The sequence below is a fragment of the Aotus nancymaae genome, unplaced genomic scaffold (genome assembly GCF_030222135.1).
Source record: "Aotus nancymaae isolate 86718 unplaced genomic scaffold, 86718_ANA_hifiasm-v0.15.2.pri h1tg000049l, whole genome shotgun sequence".
Lineage (NCBI taxonomy): Eukaryota > Metazoa > Chordata > Mammalia > Primates > Aotidae > Aotus > Aotus nancymaae.
The window spans coordinates 12,169,100-12,178,890 of record NW_026988463.1 but is presented as its reverse complement, the minus strand read 5'-3'; the positions used below and the strand labels follow the sequence as shown (position 1 = coordinate 12,178,890).

Below are 9,791 nucleotides of genomic sequence, written 5' to 3'. Positions count from 1 at the left end.
TCAGCAACAAGGAATGAATTCTTGGTATACAATAACGTACAATACAGGTGAGTCTCAGTTATGCTGAAGGGATGAAGCAAGGAAAAAGCACATTCTGTCTGATTCCATTCATACGCAATTCCAGGATGTGGGCTCGGGGCAGTGGCTCATGCCTGTAATGCCAGCACTTTCAGAGGCTGAGGCAGGCAGATCACCTGAAGTCAGGAGTTTGAGAACATGGTAAAAACCCGTATCTACTAAAAATACAAAAATTAGCTGGGCGTGGTAGCTCACGCCTGTAATCCCAGCACTTTTGGAGACCGAGGCAGGTGGATCACTTGAAGTCAGGAGTTTGAGACCAGCCTGGCTAACATAGCAAGACCCTGTCTCTACAAAAAATATATAAATTAGCAGGGTTCCTGTAATCCCAGCCGCTGGTGAGGCTAAGGGAGGAGAAAAGCTTGAACCCGGGAGGCAAGGGTTGCAGCAAGCTTAGATAGTGCCATCGTACTCCAGTCTGTGTGACAGAACAAGACTCTGTCTCAAAAAACAAACAAACAAACAAAAAAACCATGTGCAACTAACATACGGTGACAAAGCAGAATGGCAGTTGTTGGGGGTGGGAGAGAAAGATGACAAAAGGACATAAAGACACAGCAATGCAAACAACTCAGTTTGGAAAAAAAAAGAGAGACCACCTAGATTTCTACAGGTGTTTTCACCCGGATGGAACTAGTACCTTTTATTTGAGATAGGATGAGGTCTGGCTACAGTTTGTACTTTCTCTAAGTATTTTCCCCCATGTTATTTTTATTTTTTTATTTATTCATTTTTTTGAGACAGGGTCTCTCTGTCACCCAGGCTGGAGTGCAGAGGCACCAGCATGGCTCATGCAGCCTCAACCTCCTGGCCTCAAGTGATCCTCCAGCCTCAGCCTCCTGAGTAGCTAGGACTACAGGCTTATGCCACCACACCCAGCTAATTTGTGTATTTTTGTAGAGACAAGTTTTTGCCATGTCACCCAGGCTGGTCTCAAACTCCGGGGCTCAAGCGATCCTCCTGCCCTGGCCTCCCAAAGTGCTGGGATTACAGGCGTGAGATACTGTGCCTCACCTGTTTTTAAAGATAGCAGAGGATTAAATACAAATGTACTGTAACAAATGGCAAAGATGCAGAGGTAAACACCACAGAAAACCCATTTAGACTTCCAGGGCAATAAGCTAGCCTCCAACAAGCAGCTACAAAGACAGAAAGTTTTACAAGAACACACAATGACAGCATTTTAAGAAGCGTGAAAAAGAACAACGAGATGTTCCGATAAAATGTTACTCATGTTTCCATCCAGAAGTTCCCATGTGTCCATAATGGAAAAAGGAAAAACATAAAGGTCATGCTCGACATTTTCACAGCTGAGTTTCACATGGACGTTTAGTTTTACAGCACTACAGCAAAGCTGCAGGGGAGACACACAAAGGTATGTTTGGCTCAGTAAGTAAAGTCATCACACTCTGCTCTCATTTCCTTCCACCCATTTATCTTTTCAAGTTGCCAAGAACAGCACTGCGAATAATCACCTCCCACACCGAAAACTGAGGAGATGATAATTGGTGTCTGATGACAGGAGATGACATTTTTAAATAGTCACTTTAAACCTCATAACATAGATCCCATCTTTAACCACATATATACTGCTTGAGTGTGTATCTGGACGGTAGCCCAAGAGTAAGCATGAATTCACCAAAACACTGTACTGGTTAAGAAAAAACTGCAACCTAGGCCAGGCATAGCGACTCACACCTATAATCCCAGCACTTACTGAAGCTGAGGTGGGCAGATCACTCGAGGTCAGGAGTTCCAGACCAGCCTGGCCTACATGGCGAAACCCCATCTCTACTAAAAATACAAAAATTAGCTGGGCCTGGTGATACGCGTCTGTAATCCCAGCTACTCAGGAGGCGGAGGCAGGAGAATTGTTTGAACCCGGGAAATGGAGATTACAGTGAGCCGAGATCTCACCACTGCACTCCAGCCTGGGTGACAGAGTGAGACTTCGTCTCTTAAAAACAAAATTATAAAGTTGCAACCTAGAAGTCAGGAGTTCAAGAAGATTGTGTCATTTATGTACCAGGGATTTTAAAATACAAGGTCTGGGAAAAAGTGACTATCTACGAAAGTCACTTCCTGGATAAGATGAGTAAAGGTCTGAGTTTTTGAAACGTATACTATGAGTAAACATAAAGGGAAATAAATGATAATTTTCCAAATTGAGAAATGCATACCATCTATCATTCATCATGTGAGATTCTCCCACCACTTGATAGAAAGTAGCCAAATATGTGAAAGAACGAATTTTGGAATTTACATATTGTGTGTTACGCAAGCTCGTAACACTTTAGTGTTAAACACTTTTTAAAGAACCAAAGGACTTTGGGTTGGTACCAGTGTGCTCGAGCCCGCAACGCGTCTCACGAAGCTGGGTAAACGTCAGCCACCTTGTCACGCAAAGGGCGAGGCTGATTATTTCCACCTCCTCTCAACTAACCCCACGCAGAGCTAACAACGAGAGAGACTCAAGCAAAAGCGAACACGAGTCCTGGAGTCCAGTGGGACCGATGGCCGGCTCGCTCACCAGTACGCAGGTATTTTTGGCAGATAAGGCTGGTAAAATACGACAGAGAGAGGTCATCTTAGGAAAGCAATTGACCTTGTATCTATGGCCAAGAAATCCACGCGTGTGCTCGAGGGACATCTGCAGCAATGCAAAAGCAGCTGTTTGTAATGAAGAAAAACTGCCAACAAGCTAGGTGGCCAGCAACAGGGGGAGATGATGATTACGTGAGACTGAGTTTCACTCTCGTCGCCCAGGCTGGAGTGCGGTGGTGGCATCTCAGCTCACTGCAACCTCTGCCTCCCACCTCCCGGGTTTAAGAGATTCTCTTGCCTCAGCCTCCCAAGTAGCTGGGATTCCAGGCGTGTGCCACCATGCCCGGCTAATTTTGTATTTTTAGTACAGATGGGGTTTCACCATGTTGGGTAGGCTGCTCTTGAACTCCAGACCTCAGGTGAACCGCCCACCATAGCCTCCCAAAGTGCTGGCATTACAGAAGTGAGCTACAGCACCCAGCCAGGGAATTATTAGAACCGTGGTGCAGTCACCTAGCGAATTGGAATGCAGCAAATAAGGAATGAGCTAGAGTCACAGAGAATATGACTGGACCTCCAGGGCTCTATAGAATCCAAAATATGTACATTTAAAAATGTGTACAATACGATACTATTTATGGGGAGAAAAATCCTACCCATAACTCTGTATTTCCTATGGATAAATCGGTATCAACACAAAAGCAAAGGAAAAGATATGTAATGATTCCAAGTAAATTCATAACAGTGGTCAACCTGGAAAGAGAGGAGGAGAAAGGAGGGAAGAAGGGAACTCAGAGACGGGCGGGTGGGGGCCCTCTGCTCCACGCAGGAAGAATGATAAGAGAAATAGCAATTTTGTTCTTTCACTGTCTACTGCTCCTTACATAGATCAAGCCATTGTCTACTCTGCATGCTAATGTTGTAGCTCAGATAATCTGGTTGACCTTTTTAGAGCTTATCTGGGGGGAAAAAGGGAAAGGGAAAAAAGAACAGAACTTTTTATTATTCACAGCTGCCAACTTGATCTTGTTCTGGCTCTGGAACGAACCAATTTAAACAGATATTTTCCAAGGTTAGAGAGGTTCAAAGATTGATTTGATGAGGTGATACCAGGGCATCCTGTACAACTGTAATTCCTGTGCAGAAAAAATCTACTTTTCATCCCAGTAACATTTTGTGTGTGGTTGCCATTATTTGTTAAGGGTGTTGAAACAATCATCTTCACCTCCCTTTTCAAGCCAGAAGATCTTGGGTTACACAGACCACACATCCCGCTGCATTCCGCCAACGCTAACAGAATTCCCACACGTGGCAGGGATTTTTACTTGGACAGAGCGTTAAAAGGAGGTGAAAACAGTTTCCATCATCATTCCAACTACCCCTCCACTGAAAAATCACAGAAAACGCACGTAATTAAATTCCAAAGAAATGAATTCAGAATTAAAGACGCATAGGCAACAGCATCAACCAATGGGGAAATGAAATATTCATGGATAGGAACACTCCATATTGTGAAGTCATCAATTTCCCCCAAATTCATCTGTAGACTCAACACATTCCCAATCAAAATCCCAGAAGGCATTTTATAGAAACTGATGAGCCGATTCTGAGAATTATATGGCAATGCAAAGGATCTATTATAGGCAAAACGATTTTGTAAAAGAAAAAGTGGAAGGATTTACAATGCTTGATTTCGGTACCCACTATAAATATACAATAATCAAGACTGGTGGTAACCGGCATAAAGATGGACATATGGATCAACAGAGCAGAATAAAAGACCAGAAATAGACCACACAGACACAGCTCACTGAATTTTAACAAAGTTACCCAGGCGATTCAATGGGGAGAGGGTAATCATTTCAACAAATGGTGCTGAGGCCAGGCTCGGTGACTCACACCTGTAATCCTAGCACTCTGGGAGACCAAGGCAGGAGGATCACTTTAGCCCAGGAGTTCAAGACCAGCCTGGACAACATAGCAAGACCCCCCGACCTGTGCAGAATAATTTAAAAATGAGGGCTGGGCACGGTGGCTCATGCCTATAATCCCAGCACTTTGGGATGCCTAGGTGGACGGGTCACTTGAGGTCAGGAGTTCAAGACCAGTATGGCCAAAATGGTGAAACCTCATCTCTACTAAAAATACAAAAATTGGCCGGGCATGGTGGCATGTGCCTGTAATCCCAACTACTCAGGAGACTGAGGCAGGAGGATCAGTTGAGGTTGGAGGGGTTGTGAGGGTTGGAGGCTGCAGTGAGCTATGATTGCGCCATTGCACTCCAGCCTGAGTGACAGAGCAAGACCTTGTCTCTTTATACAACAACAAGAACCCTGCCCATCCCTCACAACACAGCGTCCCTGCCTCAAGAAGCTGGGATTCCGTGAGTAGCTAAGTGTGCTTTCTTTAGGTAAAATCTTTATTTAGGGTGTTAGTAAAACCTGCTGTCATGACCTCAGATGACCTAAATATCCAAGCCTGAGGGTTTTTGCTCTTCCACATGAAAATTTCTCCAGGAATACCTTTTTTTTTTTTTTGAGACAGAGTTTTGCTCTTGTTGCCCAGGCTGGAGTGCAACGTCAAGATCTCGGCTCACCACAACCTCCACTGCCGGGTTCAAGCGATTCTCCTGCCTCAGCCTCCCAAGCTGGGATTACAGGCACCCTCTACCACACCTGACTAATTTTGTATTTTTAGTAGAGACAAGGTTTCTCCATGTTGGTCAGGCTGGTCTTGAACTCCTGACCTCAGGTGATCCTCACACCTTGACCTCCCAAAGTGCTGGGATTATAGGTGTAAGCCACCTCGTCCGGCATTCTCCAGGAATACTCCTAAGCAGTGCTTCCCAAAGTGAGGCCCCAGCCCAGCTGCAGTAGCTGGGAGGTTAGAAATGCAACCCCCACGGGCCCAGCTCAGACTTAACTGAATCAGCCTGCATTTTTATGACATCTGCAGGTGAGGCCCAGTCACGCCAAGGCTTAGCAGAGATAACACAGGTGCAAGCCCCTCACAGGCCAGGAAGGGCATCTGTTGCCCACACTCACTCTATGGAGGGCAGCTGGTACCAGGCATGCAAGGTGAGCCAGGATGGAGGAGCTGGGAGAAGCCCGGGTCATCCCTGGAGGCAGAAAGTGTGGCAACGTTGCCATTGTATTGTTCTGAAACAAATTTTTAGGCACCCACAGCTGTAGCTAAACCACTTTAGATACTGTATCTCGGTGGGACTTAGGTTAATCAGGTACCATCAGAAAGGGAGAGAGGAAGTAAAAAGGCATTCAGCCTTCTAAGACCCTCAAGAGGTCTTTTTGAAAACTTGATGACGACCAGGCGTGGTGGCTCACACCTGTAATCCCAGCACTTTGAGAGGCCGAGGCATGCAAATTGCGAGGTCAGGGGTTCGAGACCAGACTGACCAACATGGTGAAACCTCGTCTCTACTAAAAATACAAAAATTAGCCAGTCATGGTGGCACGAGCCTGTAATCCCAGTTACTTGGGAGGCTGAGGAAGGAGAATCCCTTGAACCCGGGAGGCAGAGGTTGCAGTGAGCTGAGACCCCGACATTGCACTCCAGCCTGGGCAACACAGCAGAAACTCTGTCTCAAAAAACAAACAAACGAAACTGGTAAGTTGTGACATCCCTTTTCCAGGAAAACTATATACGAACTTTATATATACTTTTGGGGATTTCACACACTTCCTGGGCTTGAGTGCATGGGCTCAGATCTAAAAAAAATTTTTTTTTTTTTTGAGGCAATCTAGTTGTCTCCGCTCACTGAAATCTCCGCTTCCCAGGTTCACGCGATTCTCCTGCCTCAACCTCCCAAAAAGCTGGGACTATAGGCACGTGCCACCACGCCCAGCTAACGTTTTGTATTTTAGTAGAGACATAGCTTCACCATGTTACCTGGGCTGGTCTCGAACTCCTGAGCTCAATCTGCCCACTTTGGCCTCCCAAAGTTCTAGGATTACAGGCACGAGCCACCGCACCCGGCCTAAGAATTTCTGCTTTACAGATAGGCACAGGAAAATAGAGGTGCAGGAAAAAGACAAAAAAGATTAGAATATATATCTAAAACAGAAAAGAGTGCTTAAGTTTCCACACAAAGGAAAAGTGGATGCTTATAAATTATTCAGATCTAGACAACTTAATTATACAGAAGAAACAAAAAAAGTATTCCATAACGGCACTTGTCTCTGTCACCAGATCAATTTTGACTTTTTCTCACCTAAAATAGCACCTTTCTAGTCCCTTGAAACCACCGTCTGCTTCAGCCAACCCTGGTCTCTTGCCCCAGCATTTGGGAAGCCTGGGACTGGGTCACCGTTGTGTGCCCTCAGGACCTCACCTGGACCCGGGACCCTGTCAGAGCACAGGGAATGTTTGCTTAGTTTCTCAGTAAGGGTGAATCATGGCCAATTCCTTATGACCGAAAAATTGAAGGTTGCGGCTTGGTCAGCAAAAGGCTTGCTAAAAGTTCACTACTGAGACATTTGCTGGTACGGTGGTCCGAGGGTCCCCAGAACCACGTGGAAGGAAGGGAACGCATGTTGGCACCTTCGACAATATTTGTTGAGGACCTACCTTGTGAAGACGCCAGGGCCAGGACAGAAAGATCCACCATCCAAGTCTCCGTGCTCTGAAGCCTCGCGGGTCTCCTTTTCACCTGCCAGAGAAGTGGGCTTATCTGCTCAACACCTACCACCTGTGTGCTCTATTTTAGGGCTCACAGAGGGTCAGAGCGCCCCCTAGACCGTGAGGACACAAAGGGCATCCCTCCTGCTGATCAAAGTACATACACCCCTTTTCATGTGCCTGGGACACCCGAAGCTTTGAACTGCCTCCCTTCCCTCAGAAGACAAAGATTTTAAAAGTACCCTTTGAAATTTAATTTCCATTCTACCTCCCAGTTAGTTCTGGGCTCAGCCCCCATGTGATTTTCCTTCATTTGCTAATTCCTTTTCATAAGCCTCTGCCACTTCTGCACAATAATTCCAACAACCCAATAAACACCACACAAAAAAATAAATAAATAAAAAAGGTGGGAACAGTGGCGCCAGTATTATCATCTGCTATTCAGAAGCAATGCTTGCTAATGCACGTTTTCTGAAAACGTTCTCCAATTCTTTCTTTTAATTGGGGAGCTACCAGGTGATTTGCACTTAACAGCCACAGCACTCCAGGTGGAAGTGGAAGTCCTAATGCCTGGAGGGAAAATTATGCCTTTTCCACTCACCTGCCCAAACCTTGACATTTAAAGCAACTCCCTGGTATTTTTCAGCTTCCTATTTGCCTATACACCTGCCTGGAATACTGTGGACATTCTTAGTGTATGCATCACTGGTACCAGCAGGCAGAGACGCACATAGCAGAATGTTCTGTGAGCAAAAAAAACACCTCCGGTCAACCTAATGCCCGGCTCCCAGCAACAGATTAAATCAATTACAGCACAGCCGCTCAATGGAAAACCATCTAGTTACTAGAGACTAAGGTAACTCGCCCATGCATAATAATCGAATTAATTACAGTATATACTTTAGTATATGTGATTTGCTATATTGTGCTAATATTATACATCACATTCATGAATAATAGAAATTGTTATATTTCTCAAATAATGCCGCTATTGTGATTATATTGTATTACCTATCAAGAGCCATTGAATTAACACATCATACATTAATTCATGAAAACTCAAAGTGCAGAGAACAGTAAATCAGTCTGTTTATGTGGAAATCAAAGGGCATGTTTGAATCTATAAATATGAGCGTGCACTAAACAGGTGCCTTGGGGCTGACTTAGCCGCTGAGTCAGCAGCTCTGGGAGGGAGAGAGGTTGCATTTCTAACAAAATCCCGGGTGCTGCGCTGGTCTTGGGACCAGGACACATCCAGGCTAAACAGGTAAACTGGGGGGAGAAGAAACTTTCGGCTCTTTCTTTCCCTCCCTTCCTTCCTTCCTTTTCTTTTCTTTAACACAAGGTCTCGCTCTGCCGCCCAGGATGGTGTGCAGTGGCGCGATCTCGGCTCCCTGCATCCCCGAACTCCTGGGCTCAAGCGATCCTCCCGCCCGGGCCTCCCAAAACGCGGGGATTCCAGGAACTTTTATTTTCTAACTCTCACGCCTCCATCCAGCACCCCTGGCTGGGCGTGGGCTCCCTGCGAGGCGGCGGTGGAGGGCCCGAAGTCGGGCTGATAAGGAAAACTGCCACCACTCCTCTCTTCCTGAGTGCCTCACTCTATAGAGGGGAAACTGAGGCTCCGATTCGAGCCTCCCCAGGGCGCTGCAACGCTGGAGGAGCTGGGATTCGAACCCGGGGTCTAAGACGCCGGCCGGCGCCCCGCCTGTGGCCCACTCGCGCCTCCAGGCGAGCCCGCAAGACCCCCGGGACACCGCTCCAGCCGCGCCCTGGCGCCAGGGGTCCCCGAGCCCGCTGCGGGCGACTGAGGACCCCACGGGCCCCTCTCCCGAGCCGCAGAGCTCGCCGGCGCGCGCCTGTTGAAGCCCCGCCCCGCCGGCCGCCACAGCGAAGGGGACCGTGCGCGCTCGTGCCCGCGGGGCGAGCGCACGGGAGCCGCGCCAGCATAGAGATGCACGAGGCTGCTACCGCAACGCAGGCGCGGTGGCCAAGTGGTAAGGCGTCGGTCTCGTAAACCGAAGATCACGGGTTCGAACCCCGTCCGTGCCTGCCGTTACCCTTAGGGGGAGACTTTTTAGGGTTGATCGACTCCTGCCGAACTCAGCGAGTGGATCCTTACTCCTGGACTGCAGACCCGGCCAACTGTTTTCCTTCGAGGGTTTGTGTTCAGGCTCCCCTCCTTCCCTCGCAGAAGGTAAAGTCTGGGTGGTCCAGCCTCGGGGAGTCTGGGCTTTAAGTCTGGCCGGCTCGGTCGATAGGCTCCCTACACACTGCACCCCCTGCTACCCCTGGGGCGCTTCACACCCTGGGAGAAAGTGGAGGGCTCCGGGAGTGGGCGGGGTTCGCAAACTCGAAGGATCGCCTGCAGATCATGGCCCCAGGGAACCCCAACACCCTTCGGGCAACGAGACCTTCAGTTGCTGGCGTTCGGCTTAAGGGCCCCTCTACATTCTTCTGCACAGGAAAATCCAATTTTATCCGCTCTAACAAAAGCCCTGCCGTTGCCTGATGCAGAGCCCACACCCCGAGTC

At 47.7% G+C, this 9,791-nt stretch overlaps 1 non-coding gene across 1 annotated transcript; it reads left to right on the top strand.

Annotated features, from left to right (window-relative positions):
- The first annotated feature begins 9,237 nt into the window (after positions 1-9,237).
- Positions 9,238-9,309, top strand: TRNAT-CGU (transfer RNA threonine (anticodon CGU)). The gene has a single exon. It is a non-coding gene; the product is annotated as a tRNA-Thr (tRNA).
- Positions 9,310-9,791: the final 482 nt, after the last annotated feature.